Source organism: Octopus sinensis, linkage group LG15 (assembly GCF_006345805.1).
Source record: "Octopus sinensis linkage group LG15, ASM634580v1, whole genome shotgun sequence".
In the NCBI taxonomy this organism is placed as follows: Eukaryota; Metazoa; Mollusca; class Cephalopoda; order Octopoda; family Octopodidae; genus Octopus; species Octopus sinensis.
In genome coordinates, this window is record NC_043011.1 from 36,247,682 (window position 1) to 36,274,859 (window position 27,178).

General features: G+C 34.8%; 1 long non-coding RNA gene across 1 annotated transcript in view; it reads left to right on the top strand.

Moving 5' to 3' along the window:
• The first annotated feature begins 9,166 nt into the window (after positions 1 to 9,166).
• The window catches only part of LOC118766426, an 18,460-nt gene continuing 448 nt past the window's right edge, over positions 9,167 to 27,178 (top strand). Inside the window, exons 1-3 of the long non-coding RNA XR_005002359.1 lie at positions 9,167 to 9,183; positions 13,600 to 13,605; positions 20,162 to 20,167. This is a non-coding gene — a long non-coding RNA (uncharacterized LOC118766426). The remainder of the gene's footprint in view (positions 9,184 to 13,599; positions 13,606 to 20,161; positions 20,168 to 27,178) is intronic.

The following is a 27,178-nucleotide window of genomic DNA, read 5'->3' on the forward strand; positions in this document are numbered from 1 at the left end:
AAGATACATACATGCATGCATATACATGTGCACTCATACAATGGGCTTCTGAATAGCTTCAACTACGCAATTTCACTCAATATATTAATCAAGTTGAGGCTACAGTGGAAGAGGACTGCTGAAGTTAAACTGTTGCCAAAAGTGAGATCCAACCAGGAACCATGTGATTGCAAAGCAGTCTTCTTATCCATGCAGTTATGTTTGTGCCTATACAATGATGACTGTAATGATGGCTGAGTTAGTTATAACAGAATGCAATGCAGAAATAAATTTCATGATTGAACAAGCTATTTGTTATAACTACGAAACCATCCACTGCAATGATATCTATTTGCATGAGTGAATTGTTGGGGGTTATTTTTATTTTATTTATTTATTTTTTTTTACCAAACTTTTAATATTCATACACAAGAGAAGAAGAACATTCAAAAGACATTAATGTAATTCCTAAAGATAGCAAGAATCTAATCAGAAAAACAGAAAAATAGAAAAACAAACAAAAATAGAACAAGTTTAACTAAACTAATTGGTGAATTAGTGTTATCAATTTATTCTAACTTTGCAAGCAATGAAAGGGAAATTTATGCAATAATGAATCCAACTTTGGTTCTCACCACCACCACCACCACCACCACCATGCCTACATACACCACAAATCAGAGAAAGACAATTATTTGTCAACACTGTAGTAATTTTGAGAAATGCCCATCCAATTTCTTTGCTGTTAATTAAATGAGATTCTTCAAAAAAAATTTTAAAGATATAATTCATCAGTAGTTTTCGAAGACAAATGTGTATTTTAGAATTCCACACAGTCAAGAGAAGAAAAAAAATATATTTAGTGTATTCAAATTTTGATAATCCGCAGTATTAGAGCATTTAAGAATTGAGGTGGGATTATATAGGGGCAGTGAAATAGTATGCCAGTTATACAAATTGCATAACTAATCTATGGCATATTACAGTGACTTTTGTTTTTTGGTCTTTTAATGGCATAGTCAGAAGGAAGGATAGGACTTGTTGTCTTCAGACTAGAGACCAGGCTCGAATGTTTGCAATAGAGCAGATTCCATTAAAAGGTGTGCTTAATGGTGTTAATACAGAAGATAAATAAAGTCTAGCACCCAAAAAGAAGAATATTCCTCAGAAAGGCTTCCACCTAGTTTCATCCTCCTCATCAACATCATTTAACATTCGTTGTCCATGCTGGAATGGGTTGGACTGTCTGACCAGGGCTGGCATGCTGGAAGGCTGCACCAGACTCCAATTTGATTTGGCATTGTTTCTACAGCTGGATGCTCTTCCTAACACAAACCACTCTGAGAGTGTAATGGGTGCTTTTATATGCCACCATCACATACGCCATTTGTGTGACACTGGTATCTGCCATGACTGCGATTTTACTTGGCTTGATGGGTTTTCTTAAGCACAGTATATTGCCAAGGGTCTTGGTCATTGCCTGTGAGGTCCAACACTTGAAAGTAACTCAGCCACTTTGCCTTTGTGAGGCCCAATGCTCAAAAAATGCTTTTTACATGCCAGTTACATGACTCCAGCATCAGCCATAACTACAATTATACTTGGCTTGAAACATTGTGTTAACAACAAACAAGATGAGGACAAATATCCGTTAAATGTAAATAATATGTGTGAGATTAACAAAGCTTAAGGAAAATCGTGGTGTTCTGAGTTGGTAAAGATTATACGGTGAAATTCATAAGATATCTTAAGTTGGTATGCCATGGGAGGAAGAAGAATCCAATAGTTTTTAAAATTCTGTCTGAGACAAAAGACAAAATCTTCGTAAATTCCAAAGTTTAAAAACACTTTTAATCTGCAGTCCTAATAAAATATTGCATTCCTTTTCTCCCACGAAAATTGATCATCAAAACTTAGGAAATTTCTTAATAATGGTGACATTGAATACGAACACCATACTTACTGTATTGAGTTTATAGATCTCTCAGGGAAGAGATCCAGCTGTTGTTTCCATGTTCAATACACAAATTAACACAGAAATTTTAAGTGAGAACAAATTAAAATCCTTCTCAGATTATTATTTATGCATTTGGGAATGAAATTATTTCTAGCAGAAGTGATAGAAAAGGGAAAGAAATGAAAGAATGAGAGTAAAAGGGGGAGAGAGAGAGAGGGGGCAGGAGGGGATGGGTAAGTGAAAATAAAGTAAAGGATGAGAATATGATTAAAAGTATAGAAGTGACGTGTAGAGCATTGTTAGGGAAGGTAAGTGGAAGAAGGCTCAGAAGATGTAAGAGAGTGAGAGAGAGAGAGAGAGAGAGAGAGAGGAAGAAAGGGTATGTAGGAGAGCAAGAGATATAGAGAGAAAGCAAAAATAACGTAAAGGAAGGATGGAGGGAAGGGGAAAGCCGAGAGAGGAGAAATGATAAATGATAAATGAGAATCTTGAGAATTTCCAAGCATTCTTGTTAAAGATTAACATTCATTCATTTCCTTTTCTTCCTGCAATTTAATCAGAATGGGCAACATCCACAACCATATATACATATATCTTTTTCAGAGTTGCTGAGACTGGTGTGGGCAGAAATTTCTCCGAGTTCATTATTCCACATCTGGCCCAAAATGTGAAATAATGTGCTTAATGAAATTTCAGAGTTCTTCCCTTGTCCCCTCTTGAAAGGGATTTTCATTAATGCTAATTACTTTACTTCTCAATATAAGGGTGATTACAACTGATTAAACATAGTTACCAATCCAACACATTGAGTATGTTGGTCTGCACTTGGGTATTTGTTCTTTATGTAGGAGGTACCCCTGGGAAATTTCTCAATGTCATTATAGAATTAGATAGATGGATAGACATTTGGATTTACAAATGAGAAAAGGAAGTGCACAGTATATGAAGCAGAATGTATTTATTAGAAGCTGGCACTTTACTTCAGCATTACTCTAAGTTTCCAGTTTCAGCTGTTACATATATATATATATATATATATATATATATTATATACATATATATAATATATATATATATTATATATATATATATATATATATATATACATACATATATATATATACATACATATACATATATATATATATATTATATATATATATATATATACATACACACATATATATATATATAAACATACATATATACATATATATATATATATACATACATATACATATATATATATACATATATACATACATACATACATACATACATATATATATATATATATACATATATACACTTACATACCTACATACATATATATATATCTTATACACGTACACGACACACACACACATACACACACATACTTACACACATATGCATGAGTGTATGTGTGTGTGTGCATGTGTATGTGTGTGATAGAGAGAGAGAGAGATGTATGTATATTTATACACATGAATGTGCATGTGTTTGCATGTATAGGAAAGAGAGAGCCTTTGTTTCCAATAAAATTATCACATATAACTCATAAAAGAATTTGAAATAAAAGAGATAAAGACATGCATACATACATACGTAATACATACATATATATATGTGTGTATATATATATATGTATGTATATATGTATATGTATATATATATATATATATATATATATATATATATATATATATATATATATATATATATATATATATATATATATATATATATATATATATATATATATATATATATATTATATATATATATATATATATATATATATATATATATTATATATATATATATATATGAGTAGAATGCAAAGATTATCGAAAATGATTTTACATTTAAAGTGTAGAATGTTGTAACTTTACCCATCACTGCATTCATTCTTATACAACGTTTTCAAAGGTAAATAAAATATCTTTTATGTTTGACATTAGTGTTGAACAAAGTTTTCAATGTGCTATTGGAAATGTAGATTGTTCTAGCAATGAAAAACACACTTCAATAGAATGTATGAAATCTTTGAAGTGAAATTCCCTACTTGAATACATATCAAGAGAGAATCATGCCCTACCTGTATATACTTTGTGTGTGAATATATGCATATACATGTGTGTATGATTATATGCATGTGCATGTGTGTGTGTATGTCTGTGCAGGAAAGTATTAAGAATTATCTTTTGCAGTAGATAGCACCTTTGTATTTAGGGATGGTATATAAGAGGCTATTAGATTTATGAGAAAGATGGTTACTGAGAGAAATATACTGTAGTGCCTGCTGCAATTTCTCCTTATATGGTCCCTTCTTGTCTTTAATTCTAAGCTACTTCAAAGAACAATTTCCACTGAAGGAAGTTAATAATATTGGTAGATGCTGAAATGCATGCATATAGACAGAATGAAATTATGTTGGAGTCAACCTTATCCTTGTGCAGTGATAGATATTGAATGACTATCAGCATTTAGATATCGATTCTAAGTGAATTATATATGTGCATATGTATATATATGTATATATATGAATAACTGACTATGCGAATCAATTCATATTTATAAATGCCAAAATGGAGATGAATGCATGCACGTGTGTGAATATCTATTTAGGAAGGTGTGTGTAGAGTCAAGAGTTTAGTTTAGCCTAATGCAACCAAACCACAAATTCCTGTCTTCAGATATCTATAATTTTCCTAGTGTTAACCACACTTTGCATGACATTGTCAGACATCTATTGTAAGTTGACAAATGCAATCTGCAAATGCAGTTGGAAGGACCTACACAGAAATGTTATAGAAAGTTACTCTCAAATAAAAGTGGTTCTCAGTTCCACTATTGTTGATTAAAATAAAATACAGTAAGAAACAAAAGTGGGTGAACAGCTACCATTTGATTCATGGTCTCAACAGGTAAATCTTCCAACAAACCCAAATACCAGCAATGCAAGAAAGAGCCAATGAAGAAGCGTCCACGAAGTCTTCAAATTGCAAGAAATTTCAGATAAATTACACACTATCTTAAATAAAGAAGAATAGATTTGATAATACAGTTCTGGGTGCTTAAAAAATTGAGGACTAGAACACTGGGGGTACATAACATCATCTGTATCTTGTGTCAAATTCTTAATATCATTGATAAACTGATGTATTTAGGGGACAATGTTGGTATCCTGCACTTCATAAGAAACATTAAATGCATCAAGCATTAGTCTCAGAGAGTCTGCAAAGGACATTTATATAACTTCATCCTTCAGTCGAAACAATCTTTAAAATAATTTGTTTTCATTTATATCTAACTCAACTCAATAGAAATTGCCCCCATATCACACCCTACAATCTTAAAAATGAAATGAAACATTGAACAATGTGACCCAAGATATACTATGCTTAAAAAACAGAATGACAAAATTGTTATGAGTAGACTGCATTTGATTATACCTTTACTTGATCCTCAGTGTCATGATCACTCAATGTATTTTCCCACCTTAAATGTTTCACCGAGAACATGATGGATCGAATGGATTTGTCTTAATTCTGGCTTCTGGAACTTTAGGAAGGTGAAAGACACCAAAACATGAGACAAACATGCTTTTTTAATAACATATGACTCTTGACTTTCAGGTACCACATTAAAAAATTGGCAATTGAACTGAATAGTTATTCATCACCATCATCATCATGATTATCATCTGCAGTATTTTATGCTGCTTTTCCATGCTGACATGTGTTGGATTGTTTATTTCTGAAATGGTGTTTTATGGTAAATTATCCTCTCAGTCACCAACCTTTCCAATTGCTTCTTACAAGACATAGGGACAAAGTGCATCTATTCTGAAATCAGGATATGCAGCATAAAATAAATCAGGAGCAAAAAAAAAAAAAAAATGTAGAAGACAAGATCAAAAGCCTGCTGCAAATCTGAACTCATAAATCATGCGCTTAATTATCTAATATCTTATTCAGTTAACTTTCTGTCCTTTAAAAAGCAGAACATGAATGAGCAAAATTTTATTAGAGCATTTCAAAAGAATATTAATCATTCATACAGGTATGGGAGGCAACTTTAGGCATGTTTTAGCCTTAACAGATCTCTTCAGCAAGCAAACCAAAACATGCCCAGAGTTATCTCCCATATTTACTGAAATGATAGAAATTATATATTAACTATTGAGCTAATTTTTCCCTTCCCATTCATTAGTTTTTCTAATACGATTCCTGATGCTCTGCATTGTTTACCCATCTCCTCCATTCCATTACTTAACCGTTGTTTTTCATGCAGATGGCATCTCTGAGTAATGTGCCCACCACATATTCCTACACTGCTCTATTTAACAAAGATTCACACTGGGCTGTTATTGTCCCCATTTGCATTCATATTTCACTTCATCACTTATGATCAAAGACGAGACTTCAGATGTTAAGAGAAATGACTCCACTTTCTGATATGACTATTCAAAATGCAATATGCTTCAGTGAGCAAGGCCCAATATATAATATATATATATATATAAATATATATATAAATATATATATATACATACATACATACATACATATATATACACATATCCATACATACATATATATATATATATATATATATATATATATATGTTTATATATATGTATACATATATATATATATATATACATGTATAATCATGACATATGCAAGCTTCATTGGGGAGATGAATAATAAGAAATATTTATGAAATATTTAAGTGTACATATAGATGTCCAGATATATATGTGTGTGTATGCCTCTTTCTCTGTATACTTATCATATAGAGTATAACATAAATCTTTTCTAATATTTTGGCTGAAAAATTGCCCGTTGAATTCTTCCTGAAATATGTGAATTTTGTTGTTATATTTCCTTTTCTTTCTTTTCTTTTTTTTTTGTTTTTGTAGTCTATTTCTTTAGTAGCAATTGGTTCATTCATTCCTGTAGAGTTTCCAACTTTGTCTTCGAATGAATAATTCATTTCACTCAGACACACACACAGACACTCACACACACAATATAAAAGGACATATTTCTTTACTCCCATGGACCACGACTAGATCTTCAGACACAAATACATCGCTATAATTTCATATAACACTATATAAGGAATATGTGTATGTAACACTATAAATATAATAACATATCTACATATACATACATATAACATGTACACATACACTCATATATAAATATCATATGCAGACATGTTCAATGTTTGCTTAATTTAATTATGATGTGTGAATGTAAGTCAGTTACAGTAGAATTAATATATCTCATTTCTTTTATTATTTTTTTTACTTCATTTATTGTCAATACTTTTTTTTTCCTTTTCTTTGATTCACTCTCTTATCTTAGTCCTTTATTTGATATTGAAATTCACAATTATTTCTATGCAACATTATTGCTATTATTATTATTATTATTATTATTATTATTATTATTATTGTTATTATTATTATTGTTTTTATTATTATTATTATTACTATTATTATTATTATTAATATTATTATTATTATTATTATTAATATTATTATTATTATTATTAATATTATTATTATTATTATTATTATGATTATTATTATTATTTTATTATTATTATTATTAATTATTATTATTATTATTATTATTTTATTATTATTATTAATTATTATTATTATTGGTTTTGGTATTTTCCTATTCTGTATGTGTATATAAGATGGCAGAATAAAAATAAATAAAAAGAAATGTTTTTTTGGAGAGTTGCAAAAACACGTAAAAAAATGATAATAATAAATAAAAAAAAAAAACAAGACAAATATTAATAAACGAAGGTTATATAGAATGGCATACATACATGCATAAATATAGTTCTAAGTTTGGTCTGTGTAAGCAAATGTTGAATTGTATTAAGTATGATATAATTGATGATTGTTATCGACTAGCAAACCTTAATGCAATGTAGATTCACAATAATACAGAAGAGAGAGAGAGAGAGAGAGAGAGAGAGAGAGAGAGAGAGAGAGAGAATCAACAACAACAATAATAACAAATATAAAATTAATGTCAAGATTGGAATAAAAGGCAGGACAATGTTTAAAACTCTCGCTACACCCTTCAATCTATTTCCTTTTAGACTTTCCGTCTCTTCACTTCACAGCAGACACGGTTTTGTATAATATCACTACAGCTACAACTATGGCTATTGGTACACCTTGATTTAATGGCCTTCTAATATGTTCGTCTTGAACAAATAAATGTTCTCTTCACCTTACTATTCACGAGTAATGTTAACCACATCAAAGTAGAACTCGGGAACTTGTTTCTTGCCATTCCAAAATAACTAATTACTTAGATAGAGATGATGTATTTATGTCTGAATGCATATGTGAGCGTTGATTTATTAATGCTCTACAATTATTCAGAGAATATATATTTTTAGTGTTCTGTAGCTGCCACCGCCACCTCCACTACTGTGGATTCTCTAATGTAAATGTAGGTGTCTGAGTCTGTGAATTATGAGAAGAGAAATCTGACAAGTTGAAGGTAGCAGGGTTAATGTTCCTGTGTGAACAGGTATACGTGTGGTTGTGTATGTGTGCAATTGAGTGTGTGTGTGTGTGTGTGCGAGTGAGTGTGTGTGTGTGCGATTGAGTGTGTGTGTGCGATTGAGTGTGTGTGTGTTCACACATGTGCTTGTGTGTGTGTGAATGTGTATCCTCCATAGAAAGCTGACCATGCAGTAATGGAGTTATTAGACACAGTGAATGTTAAAGTAGAATGATATGCTGTTAATCTTGCCATTTGCATTGTTTGCCATTGGTACCGCCTGCCAGTTAATAGTCAAAAGTGTCCAGGAGAACATCTGCAAGAAGCAGTGGATTTTTTTGGCTAGGGAAACGAATTGAGGTAAATGTCAGAGTTTCTTGTTTGCAGACAGGGCAGCTTCTTATGGCTAGTTCACTTAGTTTGACACGGAGAGAGGAATAGCGGCAAGAAGGTGCACAGTAGTTGGTATAAAGCAGCAAAATCCGTATTCTTTTATTCCATCTCTACCATGTGGCTGTGTGGTAAGTAGCTTGCTTACCAGCCTCATGGTTCCGGGATCCGTCCCACTGCAAGGCATCTTGGGCAAGTGTCTTCTAGTATAGCCTCAGGCTGACCAAACCAAAGCCTTGTCAGTGGATTTAATAGACGGAAACCGAGATAAGTCCATCGTAAATATATATATATATATATATGTGTGTGTATGTATATGTATATATGTGTATGTGTGTCTGTATTTGTCCCTCCCACCAACATCGCTTGACAACTGATGCTGATGTGTTTACATCACTGTAACTTAGTGGTTCGGCAAAAGAGACTGATAGAATAAGTACTAGCTTTACAGAGAATAAGTCCTGGGGTTGATTTGCTCGACTAAAGGCGGTGCTCCAACATGGCCACAGTCAAATGACTGAAACAAGTAAAGTAATAACGGAAAGAATTTATCAGTACACTAATTCAATATATACAACAATATATATAAGTGTATGGGTATACATTTTCCACTGTCTCGTATATACACACTATTATTCATATATATATATATATATATATATCTTCTTTTATTTGTTTCAGTAATTTGACTGAAGCCATGCTTATAGTTGAGCAAATCAACCCCAGGACTTATTCATTGTAAGCCTAGTACTTATTCTAGCAGACTCTTTCGTTGAACTGCAAAGTGATGGGGACATAAACACACCAACATCGGTTGTCAAGCAATGGAGTGGGGAACAAACACAGACACACAAACATATACATACATACATACATACATACATACATATATATATATATATATATATATATATATATATAAAAGCAATTAAGATTCAATAAATTCCAATGAATTTACTTGAATTTACTTGTCAGTGAGAAGCGGCTTCAGGTCGCTTACCGTTTCCAGGGATAGACCGGGACGCTTTGTCCTCGAATGCGCATCCTATACGTTGGTTCTCCGTGGTGAACAACTCCTGCCGGACCTCACGGCGGATCATGACGCTCTCGCCGACCTTCCCACGTCCGTTCCCCCTCGCTCCCTTGAGGACGGACCGCACGCGGGGGAGGCTGGTGATGGCGAAATGACCCGCCAACTTTTGCAACTTGTAATAAAGCCTGTCTTTGTATGAAACAATTGTACTAAAAACTAATCCATTCTTGTTGCTTCTTTCTCGTATATATATATATATATATATATATATAGAGAGAGAGAGAGAGAGAGAGAGAGAGAGAGAGAGAGAGAGAGAGAGAGAGAGAGAGAGATAGAAAGATATGCTGTACTTAATATAGAAGCCATTATCATTAAAGCAGCATGGCAAAATGGGCAAAATGCTTACCGGCATTTCATCTGTCTTTGTGTTCTGAGCTCAAATTCTGATGAGGTCAATTTTGCCTTTCATCCTTTCAGGATTGATAAAATTAGAACAAGGGTAAAGACCCCCTTTGGTCATAAATGACCATGAGGTTGCACCAAGAAAGTTATCCTCCTAGGCACATATTCAGGCAATGTTGTTTATGGAAGACTGGCAGTCGCCCATGCATACCAGCTTCTCCTCTCCACGCCACCGATGTTATCCAATGGAAAAGCAAAGAACGATACAGCTTGGCACCAGTGATGTGCAAATCATTTCTACAGCTGAGTGAACTGGAGCAATGTGAAATAAAGTGTCTGACTGAAGAACTCAACATACAGACAGATTCGGGAATTGAACTTTCTACCACGTAATTGTGAGTACGATGCTTTAACCACTGAGCCATGCACCAGGATTACATGGCTAATGTGTTCTTTTAAAAAATGGTAGAGTGTGAGTTGAAGGAGAATTGGTTGCTAATTGACTACATGGACACGGTTGGTTCGTTTGTGTGTGTATGTGTGTGCGTGTATGTGTGCTTGTGTGTGTGTGCCTGTGTGCCTATGTGTGTGTGTATGCATCATCATCATATAAAGTCAGTTTGCCATGCTAGCATGGGATGGACTGTGTGACAGGAGCTGGCAAACCGGAGGGTTGCACCAGGCTCCACTTTTGTCTATTTTGGTATGTTTTCTGTGGCTGGATGCTCTTCATGACACCAACCACTTTACAGAATATTCTGGAAGTTTTTTACTATATATATAAATATGTGGTGGGGAAGGATGCAGACTTACAAACACACATAAACCAACACACATACACAAACACACACAATGATATATACAAATATGTACATATACATCAATGTACACACACATATAGAAAGTAAACCAGATCTCTTTTAGACAACAAGAAAATGACCCGTGGGAAAAGTAAAGTAGGACATATAAAATATCTAAGGTGAGGTTAAAAGATAGATTTCTTTTTTAATTATCATAGCAATAATTCATCTCAGAAATTTAGATACCGAACACAATAATGAATCTACATATCTTAACGAGAAACATAATTGTGCTTAATTTGTAGCTAAGATATATATGACTAATTGAAAGAAAGAAATTACACCAGTTCCACTATCATTTCTGAATTGTAATTTATTTTAATTATATATGAAATAGCTTATTAACCGTTTTGAATTTAAAATGTTTTAGTAAGTGATAAAAATTATATAAATGTGTACTAAAATGACAGACTGCTTATGGACAGAAAATGATAATTGAATTAATACTACAACTACTTGTTCAAGTGGAATTACCACCACCACTACTGCTATTGCTGTGAAGTACTATTATCTGGTAGTACAGCGTTGTAATTCTCTCTGTACTGGAAAACCGTCGGTTATAATGATAAATGTTCCAGTTGATACGATTTGTGGAACAACCAGTTAGAGAAATTAATGCACAAGTGACTGAGTACATCACAAACATTCGTATCCTTAACGTAGTTCTTGGAGAGATTCAGCAAGACACAGAGCACAACAAGGCTGGCCTTTTGAATTACAGGTACAATTTACTTGTGCCAGCTGAATGGATTGGAAAAATGTGAAATAAAGTGTCTTGCTCAAGAACACAATGCACCACCAGGAATTGAACTCATGACTTTCCGATTGTGAGCTGAATACCTCTAACCACTAAGCCACGCACTTTTACAAGTGTTGTTATGAACACCAACCTAACGATTGCTTTTCGTGTACTCGGCACCCATTGAGAAATTTATTCTTTATATAATACACACAGATCATCATCACTCTAATATCCACTTTTCCATGCCTAGCATAAGCAACACTGAATTCACTGAAACAAATTTTCCATACCTGAACGCCTATTTATTAGTTAGATGGCAATGGTTAGTGCACCCTTTGTACTTTGGTTCTCTTCAATAAGATCCAGTATTTAAGGAAAGAAGCACCGTTTGCTCTTGTTGCTTGCTTATATGCTGTACCCTTATATTGGGTTGGCCGGAAATTTCGTGCTGATTTTTAAAGGAAAGAAAAAGGCCAATAAATACTTGCCATTACATTTTTAATCAACCAAATATGAACCGTTTTGTCTCACAATGTGCCTCCATTAACTTAAAAATACCCTCTTCCCAGAATTTATGTGGTTTCATGGCAAAGAATTCATCAAGGTATCTTTTTACGTCATCTAAGGAATTGAAATTTTTACCATTAAGACTATTCTGCAGAGACCTGAATAAGTGGAAATCCGAAGGAGCAATATCAGTTGAATATGGACGGTGGGGTAACATATCCCAGCCAAGCTGCAGCAATTTTTGTCTGGTTCCCAAAGCATCAAGTGCTGAAAATGAACTTTCTTATCTTCCATTTTAAAGGGTTACAGAATTAATACAGGTTATAGGAACATAAACCTTCTTCCACGAAAAGATAGCTTAAACCGTGCTCTAAATGGAGATTTAGTCAAATTCTATTTTATGGACTCAACCATGTTCTAAGATAAGTCGAAAGGTAAGCTACTATAAATTGGCATGAACTTTCCGGACAACCCAATATATTGCAACCATAAGTTGCATTCCACCCTTGATCTGGAGATGGAAAGCTATGATATGGTCTGATGTACAATACTCAGAGAAAGATTCTAACTCCAGCACAGTAACTCATTCCACCAGGGAGGAAAATTGATAACCTTGCAATGTTTCCTTACCAAGTAGATGGTCTGAGTGAGTGCTATAATGCAAAAAGTAGTAGCTAGTCAGTTCTACCTCAGTGATGTTAGGAAGTGCAATGCATCATTATTTCCTAGGAAACAAAATTAAGTCAGTTTCTGCATATGGGACCCTGATGCTGTACCTTGTCACACTTGACCAAATGGAACATCCAGGACATGAAAGCTGGAGAGAGAGAAAGCCATACCACCTTGTACACATTTTCAGTTGAACCGACTGTTAAATAAAGTGCATTGCTCAAAAAACACAAGGTACCATCCTATCCAGGACTTGAACCCCTGAACTTATAACTGTGAGCTCAGTACCCCTAACCACTTGGCTATGTGGCTTCTTTACACGAAATCTCAAATTAGTAGAGTAAAAGGTGTTCTGCTTCAAGATTATTTTAATCTAGCCACTGCTTATATCTGAGAAGCGCATGCGTGTCTGTGTACATTTGTAGATATTTCAGTAAACATGTATTGACAAATAATTTCTTTTCTTTAACTCTTCTCCGAGCCTTTATCGTGTTGATAAAAATGTTTACATAGATTTTCATTGAAAGAGACAAATGTAAAGGAATAACCTCCAGGCAATGGAACAACATGAATGATGCCTGACTATTTGTCTTTTACCATTTTAACTAAGAATAAAAGTTTGTTGATTTTATTTCTCAGATTTTTCTCACTGTTAAAATATGCATGGCTACAGAGGAATCCTGTAAAAGTAACTCTCAGCAAGTAAATATGACGAAAAGAAAAATAAGAAAGTATTGCCATTATTTGACAAATATTGAAACGCATTTATTTATTCAGTTCAAGATTCTTCATTTTGCTTGTTTCTCTTCAGGCAAAACTATATCCAAAACAAATATTGTTTTTTGGTTTTTATATATATATATATATATTAGTTTGATTTTTTTCTTTTTCATCCTTTCTGCAGCTTTCACATAACATAGTATTTTAATGCAGGAAATACGGAATTCCTAAAAGACTATAGCATGAATTTTAATTTTATTTTTAATATCCTGTTTAGCAAAATTACTGGTGGATCAATGGTAAGATCATTCTGATTGAATTCATATAAGTTTACTATTATTATCTGATGAAATTTATTATTATTATTATAATTATTATTATTATTATTATTATTATTATTATTTGCTGATGGTGCTCCTACTTTTTTTTCTCTTATGTAATTTTGGTTTTCTAATATATTCTGTTAATAGTTATAGTTGATTGCAGATTCTGTCAATGTAAGGTATTTTACATGCATATATATATATATATATATATAGAGAGAGAGAGAGAGAGAGTGAGATACACAGCCACACACATATATATATATATATATATATATATACATGCACAAATGCATATATATGTACACACACACACATAGATGTATGTATGTATGTATATATATGTATGTGTGTATATATATATATATTTACATATATATACATATATCTATGTGTGTGTATACACACACACACATGCACAAGGTAGTAATCTATCAGTATATACCTGACGCCGAACAAGAAAAATTTCATCTTTTGATAAAAATCAGAAACTGAAAACCTATTTTTCAATGATTAAATCAAATTCTGACAGCCAATATTCTCATGTTAACATAGATTATAGGATAGAAAATGAAAAGCATTTAGTTTAAAAACATAAACTTCTCACTTGCATTACACGCATACATACACTCACACTCACATGCTTACACGCTTATCGTAGATATATTTTTATAGAAAGATGAGTGGCTTAATGCATTGCAATGTTTGATTTTCATCTCATGACTCTGAGTTCAAATGTAACTTGAACTTAACTATAGTCTTGATCAATCTGAATTATTTTGCTCACAGCAGTGTGAAAGCAAATAGATAAGTGGTCGGATTGTTGGGCTCAAGGTCACAGGTTCGATTCTTGGATAGGACCAGCATATTGGTCATTGAGAAAAGCATTTTATTTTGAGTGTTGGTTCAGTCTACTCGGCTAAAATGAGTATCAGAGAAGTATTGGTGCTGTGCTCACTCTTTTCAGCTGATACATCTTTGAGTCCCTGTTGGATGATAGGTGGAAGAACTGAGAGGCAGACTGTGTGTACTCAGAATTACACAACAGAAGCAATTAACAAAAGCAACGGTACATGCTGCTAAATCATACTCACTTGTGAGGGATGCTATGGTTCTGCTCAGTAGCCTAATTGGGTTGACAGTCTCAGGCCTCTCCAGGTGATACTTCTTATGAGGGCTGCTCTTTTGAGTCTGCTGTATATGGGGACAGCACCAGGCTTACAATCATGAGGTAGTGAGATCGATTCCTGGATCAGTATGTTGGGTTCTTGGGCAAGACTCTTTATTTCATGTTGCTCCAGTTCACTCAGCTGCAGAAATAAGTTTTGATGTCATGGATGCCAAGCTATATCAGCCTTTGCCTTTCCTTTGGATAACATCAGTAGCATGGAGAGAGGAGGCTGGCATGCATAGGTGATTGTTGGTCTTCCATAAACAACCTTTCTTAGACTTGTACCTCAGAAGGGAACTTTCTAGGTGCATCCCATGTTCATTCATGAACGAATGGGGTCTTTATTCTTTTACGGAGACAAAAGTGGGGTAAACTCAAAGGCTGCTACCGGTAGTACACACTCTGGTGTTCACTAAACTCAGTAAGTAAGCAATAGCTTCACTATTTACATAGTCTTAAGGTTTAGAATTGAAATGGCATTAGCTTGGTAATGAGAGATTGGCCACAGTATATCAGGCAAGATCAGCCTAATTCTCAACCAACGATATTTTGGCTGCAACCATTTGATCATCTGATTTTGAATGATTGCCAAGATCAAATAAATGTTGCTTGAAATATCATTGGCTGGCAGGCTGATGTCTCATATGCTGAGGCCTATCTCTCTTTACTAAGCTAATGTGATTTCAATTCTACATTTTGCTACAAAGGCATTGTTAAGCCCCAGATCAATTCCAATCAAACTGACTTGCGAATAAAGGAAGTCCAATCAAGACCACTCAGTTTGTTTCTTTTCTTCAGACACTGCATCTATGACTAAATATCTACTTTCCTTAATTTACCTTCCTTTAAGACAGAGAGATATGATGGCTGTTCTTAAGTCAAATGACTACACATAATCCTTTGATGTTTCTCCTAAACAACAGTTTACTTTTAAATAAAAGGAACATATATCAAAAGAAATAATGATTACACACAAAATATTACTAATTCTGTATGTACAGTAAAGCTGAATAGCTAAGATGTTCACTTCACAACTGCAAGTTTCTGGGTTCGATTCCACTGCGTGGTATCTTGGACAAATATTTTCTATAACTTCAGTTTATAAGATAGAAACTGCATATTAGTACAGTTGGATGGATTGCAACTATTTTTCAGAAGATGCACCTTCATCACACGCTATGTCATACTGAATTTACTTGAGAATGATGTTTATTCAACCACTTTTACATTCAGAATCAGATAATCCAATTGATTTCACTGACTGAAATGCTCCATTACTAATTCAATACTCAAGTCAGATAAGGTGGCTAGCTGGTTGAAACTTTAGCATGCTGGGTGAAATGCTTAGTGGTATTTCGTCTGTCACAACATTCTGAGTTCAAATTCCGCCGAGGTCGACTTTGCCTTTCATCCTTTCAGGGTCAATAAATTAAATACCAGTTACGTACTGGGGTTGATGTAGTCGACTTAATCCGTTTGTCTGTCCTTATTTGTCCACTCTGTGTTTAGCCCCTTGTGGGCAGTAAAGAAATAGGTATTTCGTCTGTCTTTACATTCTGAGTTCAAATTCTGCCGAGGTCGATTTTTGCCTTTCATCCTTTCGGGGTTGATAAATTAAGTACCAGTTGCATACTGGGGTTGATCTAATCGACTGCCCCCACCAAAATTTCGGGCTTTGTGTCTAGAGTAGAAAAGAAAAACTTCGGCACCAAGCTGGTAGAAACGTTAGCATGCCAGGTGAAATGCTTAGAGGTATTTTGTTTGTCTTTATGTTCTGAGTTCAAATTCCGCTGAGGTCGACTTTGCCTTTCATCATTTCAGGGTTGATAAATTATGTATCAGTTGCATACTGGGGTCGATCTAATTGACTGGTCCCCTCCCCAAAAATTTCAGGCCTTGTACCTAGAGTAGAAAAGAATACTCAAGTCTGTTCAAAAACTGCCTTAGGTTGTTTTAATCAAGAAAAAAAATTGTTTTGTAGGGCTTTTATTTTTAGTAAAAGTATTTGTAATTGTGTGAAGGCACATGACCTAGTGGTTAGAGCAGTGGACTCATGGTCGAGGGATTGCAGGTTCGAATCCCAGACTGGGTGATGTGTGTGTTTATGAGTGAAACACCTAAGCTCCACGCAGCTCCGCCAAAAGGTAATGGCGAACTTCTGCTGACTCTTACACCACAATTTTCTCTCACTCTTTCCTCCTGCACCTTGTAGCTCACCGGCAATGGACAGCATCTCAACCAGGTGGGGAACCTATACGTCAAGGAAACTGGGAAACTGGCCATTATGAGCCAGGCATGGCTCGAGAAGGAACAAACAATTTGTAATTATAAAGTTAAAAGTCAAAAGCTGAGGCAGTGAGTTAGAAGAATTGTTATCTCACATGACGGAATGCTTGTCTTTACATTCTGTTGAGGCTGAATTTGCCTTTCATTTTTCCAGGGTTGGTAAAGTAAGTACCAGTTGAGTACTGGGAACAAGGTAATTGATTTAGTCCCACTACTGAAATTTCAGGCCGCATGCCTATATTAGAAAGGAATATGGCAGCCAAAAGCAGGCATTCTTGTAGAATAGAGTTGGAAAATATCTGATGCTTCAGAAATCATATCTTTGGGGAGATGTGTTTGTTTTGAATCATTGCAGATTATGATTCTGCAAAAACGAATTTTTTGCCACACACTTTTGGCATTATTTATATTTTTTTTTCAGAGTTATGCTACAAGTATTTTTGCAGAATTATAATCGGAGATTTCTAAACACATCTAAAAAAAAAAAAAGACTAAAGTCAAAACTGAAAACTTACAAAATTACACCTTGAACTTAGGCACGCACACACACATACACACACATGCATGTACACATACACATACACACAATTATCTTTGATGAGTAGAGCAGACACATCTGAAAAAATAAATTTTTGTTGTACTAAGTAATGTCTGACTCTATTCTAAAAGAATAGCCCAAAACCAAAATAACAGTCTCACCACCATTAACTCTTGTTTCATTCCAGGTTATCCCTACAAGAACTGTACTATAAACTGTACTATCATCAAAAGCAATCCAGTTGTGCCCTTCATCCTTATGTGGGTATCAAAGATGACATTTTAAATTTTATAGGGTTATTATTCACAAAAGATTTGACTGCTATTTCTAACAGATTGAGCAATCACTACAACCTTTCTCCAGATAAGCTTTGATTTAGTTTAGCTATGATGAAAGATATTCCAGCTATAACAAAAGTCATCATTTTCCTTTTAAATATTGTGTATCTTAGACTTCAATCACTAAGGTAGCTTCCTCTTCTTTTAAGATAGTAAAGTGTGATTACAAGCAGAGTTGTCAGAAAGGTGAAACATAAGGTTCAGGTAATAGAAAGAATGTTTTATCATTCAAATACTTTCGTTCTATAAGACTTTCATTATTGTTTCCCTCAAGGCTGGATTAAGATCCATAGAGGCTTGGAGCACTTAAAGGATTTTGGTGCCTTCATATGTATGCAACGCAAAATATAAACAATAATAAACTAGAATACAAATTTTTATTTTCCAAAATGGAACAGAAATTTACAGTAAAATGGAAAATAATGTTTATTTTTGTATACTTCAAATTTATTTATATTTGAAAAGTTTTCTCCTACTGTTTTTTTAATTGCAAAGTCTTTCATCAAAATTAATCTTATGTAACACATCTGCTTCCATACTTCCTGAATAGTATTTTAGCAAATTTAAAGTGATTTTCTTTTGTGCTGTAAATCATTTACCATTTCTGTGGTTCCCCACTTCACTTGATGCTCTAAGTATGTCCATATTTTACTTTAAGGTTAAACCATTGCTGCTCAACATCTATTAAAAATTGTGACCCTTCTGGCCACACTTATAACAGCGTGGCTTCCTGCCCTCTACCATTATAAAAATAAAATGGTAGTGAGCTGGCAGAAATGTTAGCATGCCGGATGAAACGCTTAGCAGTATATCCTCTGTCTTTACATTCTGAGTTCAAATTCTGCCAAGGTCAACTTTGCTTTTCATCCTTTCAGGGTTGATAAATTAAGTTGCTGTTGCATACTGGGGTCAATCCAATCAACTAACTCCCTCCACCAAATTCCTGGCCTTGTGCCTAGATTAGAAAAGAAACGTTAGCACGCCGGGTGAAATGCTTAGTGGTATTTCGTCTGTCTTTACATTATGAGTTCAAATTCCGCCAAGGTCAACTTTGTCTTTCATCCTTTCGGAGTCGATAAATTAAGTACCAGTTACGTATTGGAGTCGATCTAATCGACTGGACACTGCCCAAAAGTTTTGGGTCTTGTGCCTTGAGCAGAAAAGAACATCTTTTTATTGTTTTATTCTATTATTCATTTCAGTCTACGGCCATGCTGTAGCACTGCATTTAGTTGAGCAAATCAACCTCAGGACTTATTCTTTGTAAGCCTAGTACTTATTCTATCAGTCTCTTTTTGCCAAACTGCAAAGTAACGGGGACGTAAACATACCAGCACCAGTCATCATGTGATGATGGGGGAGACAAACACGGTAACACAAACACACACATACATATATATATACATATATACGACAGGCTTCTTTCAGTTTCCGACAACCAAATCCACTCACAAGACTCTGGTCATCCTGAGGCTATCGTAAAAGACACTTACCCAAGGTGCCTTCTACATAGTGGGACTGAACCTGGAACCATGTGGTTGGTAAGCAAGCTACTTACCACACAGGCACTCCTGCGCCTATTAACAATTTTATCATTGATTATTTTCGTTTTCTGCTAAACTTATTACAGCTTTTTAATCATACTTTTTTTTTCTGCTAAATGATAAAGGAAGTCATTAAATGGAGAAGTTCCCTTTAGAGGAGTTCCAATATAGGCATTAGTTCTTTAAATTTCTATCAGGACCTTATTGAAACACCATTGTAACCATCTCTTTTCCAGATATAGGCATAGACATGGCTGAGTGGTAAGAAGCTTGCTTCCAACCACATGGTTTCAGGTTCAGTCCCAATGTAAGGCACCTTGGGCAAGTGTCTTCTACTATAATGTCGGATCAACCAAAACCTTGTGAGCGGATATGGTAAAGGAAACTGAATGAAGCTTGTCATGTGAGTATGTGTGTGTGTTTGCATCTGTGTTATTTCCCCACCACTGCTTGATAACCAGTGTTGATGTGTTTGTGTCCCTGTAACATAGTGGTTCAGCAAAAGAGACCAATACAATAACAACCAGGCTTTAAAATAATTAAGTCTTAGGGTCGATTCATTCAACTAAAAATTCTTGAAGGTTGTGCCCCAGCATGGCCGAATCAAACCTTTTTCATTTATCATCCAGCTTGTATATATATATATGTGTGTGTGTGTGGCTACATTAAAGGTATTTAAAGTTACAGCCTTGTTCCATGCATTTCTTTATACCGTGCTCCCATCAAATGATATTACAGCCTTCTGAATAGAGTCACATTAGATGGTTCTTCAACTTATCCATCTAAACAGTAATTTCTCGACTATCATGGGTGTTATGTTTCAAACCACTCATGATAGGTGAAAATCCGTGAAGTAGAAATAGTACTGTACTGTATATTTTTTTAAATGATTTTTATAATTTGTATATATTTATTTTATTATAAATGCAAAACAGAGAAATCAACATAAGCTTTAATAATAAACCCATTCCTTTATTACCCACAAGGGGCTAAACACAGAGGGGACAAACAAGGACAGACATAGGTATTAAGTCGATTACATCGACCCCAGTGTGTAACTGGTACTTAATTTATCGACCCCGAAAGGATGAAAGGCAAAGTCGACCTCGGCGGAATTTGAACTCAGAACGTAACGCAGACGAAATACCGCTAAGCATTTCGCCCGGCGTGCTAACGATTCTGCCAGCTCGCCTGCAAACGGTGAACCATAATAGGTGAACTGCGATATGGTGAGGGATTACTGTAGTAATACAGGATAATATTCTAATATTCTCTTGAATCTCTGTAATTTACACCGCCTTATGGTCCCAGCAGACAAAACGGAAAAAAGTGTGATCCTGGAGAATGGCAAGGGGATGTGCTGGAACGGTCACTCTGACTCACGGTGTTGGCACTTGGAGATCATCATCACCACTCTGACTGTAGTGAGCAGGGATATGATCCGGGGGCTGAGAACACCAAAGGTTTCCATGGCCACAGGCTCGACCATAGGCCTGTCAGAGAGCAACTGATACTTTGACAGTTTGATTTTTCACTGTTCCACGAGCAGTGGAGCCTGGGCTGGTAACTGAACGCACTAAGTTACTGTTGGAGATGGGATCACAGCATGTGGCATCCCAGATGAGAGGCCTACTGTCTGAGAATGGGAAAATCATCATACTGTTCATAGTGTCAAGCTTTTCACTGTCCCTTCGGTCTAGTCCTGCTGACTCGAGTTGGGAACGGAAGCCAGCGGCATCTAGGCCATGCTTTATGATTTCATTAAGGGTGGCATGGCATGGAAGGTGGCTACCACTATAATGGTAAAAAAAAATTATACATTGAAAGGGAAAATTTTGTCTCTATTCGACAATGTCGATGCGAATGTATCTAAGTGACAACATGCACTACATTTTTCTTTCTAAAATATTTTCAGATCCTTATCTTCTTAACCAAAGATACACATTTAATCAAAGAATGCCTAAATTTTTCAAAAGGAAAGGAAAATGAAAAAAAAGCGTTTGCAAATTTTTACAAATATCTATTTTCCCTTCCTCAATTTTCAGTTTGTGATCGTTGACCAAGAATGCCAAGCATTTATTACTACACTGTCCAATGTGTCCTTCCCACTTTTAGATAAAAAAGCAGTGGCTGTAAGGAGTGGAGAAAATTGTTACTGCTATTACTAGCACTCACACAGAGACACCTTCGTTGGTTTCTTCACCACAAGCCAAGAAAATTCAATAAAAATGTATCTGTGAAAATTCGATATACAAATCAAGCAGATAAGAGTTTACGGCTGTTGGCAGTTTTTGAATTGCAAGTGGTATAATTAGGTTAAATAATTATCTATAAACAATTTTCTGTGGTATTAATTACAGCCAGTTTGATAGTTGATCTACTTGCTTAATAAAAAAAATTTGTCCTCTGTGTGTACGTGTGTGTGCGTGTGTCTGCGCATGTGTGCTTTAGTCAAAGACTTTGAAGAAGTCACTGGCAAATGAATTTGGTGTGAATTTAAGAATAATTAAATTATAATACAATTCAATTTAATTAGCAAAACAATTTTCTTTTTCTTTAACAAAACTTATATATTTCGTAAAACAACTCTAAAGAAGTTTAAGAGAAAATGAATAATTTAGAAATGTATACGTATGGAAATTGTTTGTAATACTCTGTGTGTGTGTCGTCTGCAGTGGGAACAGGGACAATTTTCTCTACGAAGGCTCCGTTTTAGTCTATCCACTGATATTTATTTCTTTACTACCCACAAGGGGCTAAACACAGAGGGGACAAACAAGGACAGACAAAACAATTGAGTCGATTCCATCGACCTCAGTGCGTAACTGGTACTTAATTTATCGACCCCGAAAGGATGAAAGGCAAAGTCAACCTCGGCGGAATTTGAACTCAGAACGTAACGGCAGACGAAATACGGCTACGCATTTCGCCCGGCGTGCTAACGTTTCTGCCAGCTCGCCGCCTCTGATATTGTGTCTTTATGATCATTGGTGTCTATAGTGAAAAAATTATCCGTGCGTGAAAGGAAACGGTAAGGACCTGCATACAGTAGTGTTAACGGAAGTTTTAACAATATCGTTACACACAAAGACGTGAGTCCAAAAAGTAAAGCTTTCTTCAAGGCAGAGTTCTAAAATGCAATTATCAAGGAAGTAAGAGGTTTTAAACTGGAGCGATATATTCAAAATTGGTAAAACTATAAATTGTCGAGGATAAATTGAATTTATTATTGTTACAGAACATACTCTTTTACTCTTTTACTTGTTTCAGTCATTTGACTGCGGCCATGCTGCAGCACCGCCTTTAGTCGAGCAACTCGACCCCGGGACTTATTCTTTTTGTAAGCCCAGTACTTATTCTATCGGTCTCTTTTTGCCGAACCGCTAAGTGACGGGGACGTAAATACACCAACATCGGTTGTCAAGCAATGCTAGGGGAACAAAGACAGACACACACACATACATATATATACATATATACGACAGGCTTCTTTCAGTTTCCGTCTACCAAATCCACTCACAAGGCATTGGTCGGCCCGGGGCTATAGCAGAAGACACTTGCCTAAGATGCCACGCAGTGGGACTGAACCCGGAACCATATGGTTGTTTAGCAAGCTACTTACCACACAGCCACCCCGTTATTTAATTTCTGGACGATTTTGTTGCCGTTGTTTATGTACTTTGATTTCTTTATCCATCAAGTATTCTCGTTCGTGGGAGCAGTCGAGTTAATTCGGATATTTTCATTTAAAAAATCATCTCTGGCTAATCGTTGAGAGGATGTTGGCGTTGCCTTGCTGGAGGTTTGCGCTCTCTGAGTGCTCTTGTTATATTTTGTACTACTATATATTATTCAATGGAAATTACAATTTTGAAAGAATTACACGGATCTTTTCCTTTTGAACGGCAGTTTGTAACATAATTTTTAGATAACTAAAAAGTTTTAAACTTCGTTTACTGGTAGAATGTGTTTATAAAACATCATTTTCTCTTGGCTTTATTGAGAAAATTCTATAGGTTGTAACATATTTCGTCTTTAATTACTTGCATTTCGGCAATTTTAACCAATCACTGGCGTCCATTTAGGTAAACAACATTCTGTGCCGCATGAATATGTCCCTCGTTTAAGAAACAGATTGGGTTTATTTACATTTGTGAAGAAAAAAAGATACCTCTCCCCCACCCCTAACCCTAAATCTAAAATAGATCGATACTAGGGTTATAATTATGGGTGACAATTTCATACGACACCACTAAGTTTTTTATAGCGGTGTCGTAGGAAATTGTCACCCATAATTATAACCCTAGTATCGATCTATTGCATTTCAATCTATTTTAGATTTAGGGTTAGAGTTAGGGTTAGGGGTGGGGGAAGGGTATCTTTTTTTCTTCACAAATGTAAATAAACCCAATCTGTTTCTTAAACGAGGGACATATTCATTATGCACCGAGTGTTATTTACGTCAATGGAGGTAATTGATTGGTTAAAATTGCCGAAATGCAAGAAATTTTAGACGAAATATGTAACAACATATAGAATTTTCTAAATAAAGCCAAGAGAAAATGATGTTTTATAAACACATTCTACCAGTATACGAAGTTTAAAAGTTTTTAGTTACCTAGAAATTATGTTACAAACTGCCGTTCAAAAGGAAAAGATCCAATTACACTTCTTTAAACTCTCCTCGCTCGACTTTCAGAATAACTGGAAAAGGCAAAAAATTGAGTTGGTTGTTTCCTTGGTGATACTTTTTACATTTCCCTCCCGCAACAGTCTGAAGTTTGAGCACTTTTTCAGTATTTCTTTCTCTTAGAATTTTTAACTTTTAAGATTTTTTGCCCCCAATTCAGTATCTTTTTCTTTTCTAACAAGGCACAGATTGCAATTCTGCAACTCTACCAAAATAAGAAAGAGACACATATACATATAGATACATATGCATGTACTTTTGAGTATACATATTAATCTTTTGTACAAAATATGAACAATTAACCATTTTTGTTTAACTTCTGGTCAGTATTGAATTCAATAAGCTATCAATGTGATGTATTCATTGTGCCAGAGATCAAGTCATATAATACACAAGACCTTTGTTTATATATGCTTGTCTCTTAAATATCTGTCACGATTATTCCATGATGTAGACAGTAAATACAACCACCATAAACCGTTTTAGCACTGGGAAAATGAAAAATTATATTTTGCAAACACTATAAGAGAAAGATATTAAAAATTGTCATAGAAATATCCAAACAATGGAATGTCTGCTGGAGGAAAATATCATAAATTAGCAAATACAGTTACTGTGAGGATTCCACCCTTGGGAAGATAACAATGTGTGTGTATGTGCGTGTGTGTTTGTGTCTGTGTGTGTGTGTGTGTGTGTGTGTGCATGTGTGCGTGCATGCATGCGTGCGTATGTGTGTGTAAAGAATAAAACTTATGATAAAAAGTTTTTTACAGAAATATTCAAAAGACTGTCTGAACAAAGATTATCACAAAATAGTAAAGTAGTCAAACTGCTCACGCGCGCGCCTGTGTGCGTAATACTAATAAATAGATAAAGACTTAGCATTTTGAAGACATCAGCATCCCTGTCGCTAAGGGGTTGCACTGGACGGCACTGCAACCTCACTATTCGATGATGTACCATCAGATTTACTCCACTTTAGTGACTCCACTGTAACATTATTACAAATTAGTGCCCATCCAGAATATTCTGAAGTACCCCTGGCGACAGGCTTGGACATTGGGTAGAGTCGAAAATGTGAATGAATGCCATGGTTAAAGTAAACCAAATCAGATTGAAGGATATAGAAAACCGTCCCATTTTAATATATTATACAAACCACGTAATACATGAGTATCATGTAAGTCCAGACCGTTTATGAAAATGGTAAAATGTTGCCAAATCCAGAAATTAAGTGCAAACATCATGTCTTATTTATTGTCTCACAGACTGAAGTGTTCTTGTAAAAAAAAAAACTCTTTGATAAGAACATTATTCTGAAATATTTTTTGTCTTAAACCCCTTTTTTATGTTTTATTGGAGACAACAAAGCTTTCAGTTTTTGGAGAAAGGGCTTAAAATATATTCCTTCTTAATTCTTCTGTTGAAAATATCATGTAGAAGAAAGGCAGTGAATGTAAGAGACGGTAAATTTAATTCCATAACGGAAGGTAAAATACGTTTCTCATTCTTTACTGCCCACAAGGGGCTTCACACAGAGGGGACAAACAAGGACAGACAAACGGATTAAGTCAATTATATCGACCCCAGTGTGTAACTGGTACTTATTTAATCGACCCCGAAAAAATGAAAGGCAAAGTCGACCTTGGCGGAATTTGAACTCAGAACATAGCGACAGACGAAATACTGCTAAGCATTTTGCCCAGCGTGCTAACGTTTCTGCCAGCTCGATTCTGTCATCTTTCAGTTTCTATCTATCCAATACACTGTCATGGCTTTGGTGAGTCCATGGCTAGAGTAGAATACACTTGCCCAAGGTGCCATGCAGTGGGATTGAATCCAGCAACAATGTGGTTGAGAAACAAGTTTCTCATCACACAGCCATGCTTGCGGTTGTCATATACACAACCATCATGATTATTCCACGATATACATAGGCATAATTTATTCAATAAATACATCTATCATAATACTCTTTAGCTTTAAGGAAATGTCTTTTTTGGTTTCGTTTTTTTTTGTCTTTTTCTGTACACATTCGAAGAGAGATATATAAAAATTATCATAGAAATATTACACAATAGGATGTCTGGATGAAAAAAATAATAATAATAATAATTGTGTGTGTTTATTGAGCGAAAACACCTAAAAGCTCTACGAGGCTCCGGCAGGGGGTGGTGATCCCTGCTGTACTCTTTCACCACAATGGCGGTGCCCCAGCATGGCCACAGCTCAAGAGCTGAAACTGGAAAAACAAAAACAAAACAAAAGTCATAAATAAGTAAATACAGAAACTGTAAGGATTCCCTCTCTAATAAGACAACGTTATATATATGTGTGTGTGTATGTATATATACATACACACACCCATATATATATATATATATACATACATACATACACACACCCATATATATATGTTTATATATATATATGTATAATATATATATATGTATATATATATATATATATATATATATATGGAAGAACAGGAGAGAAGA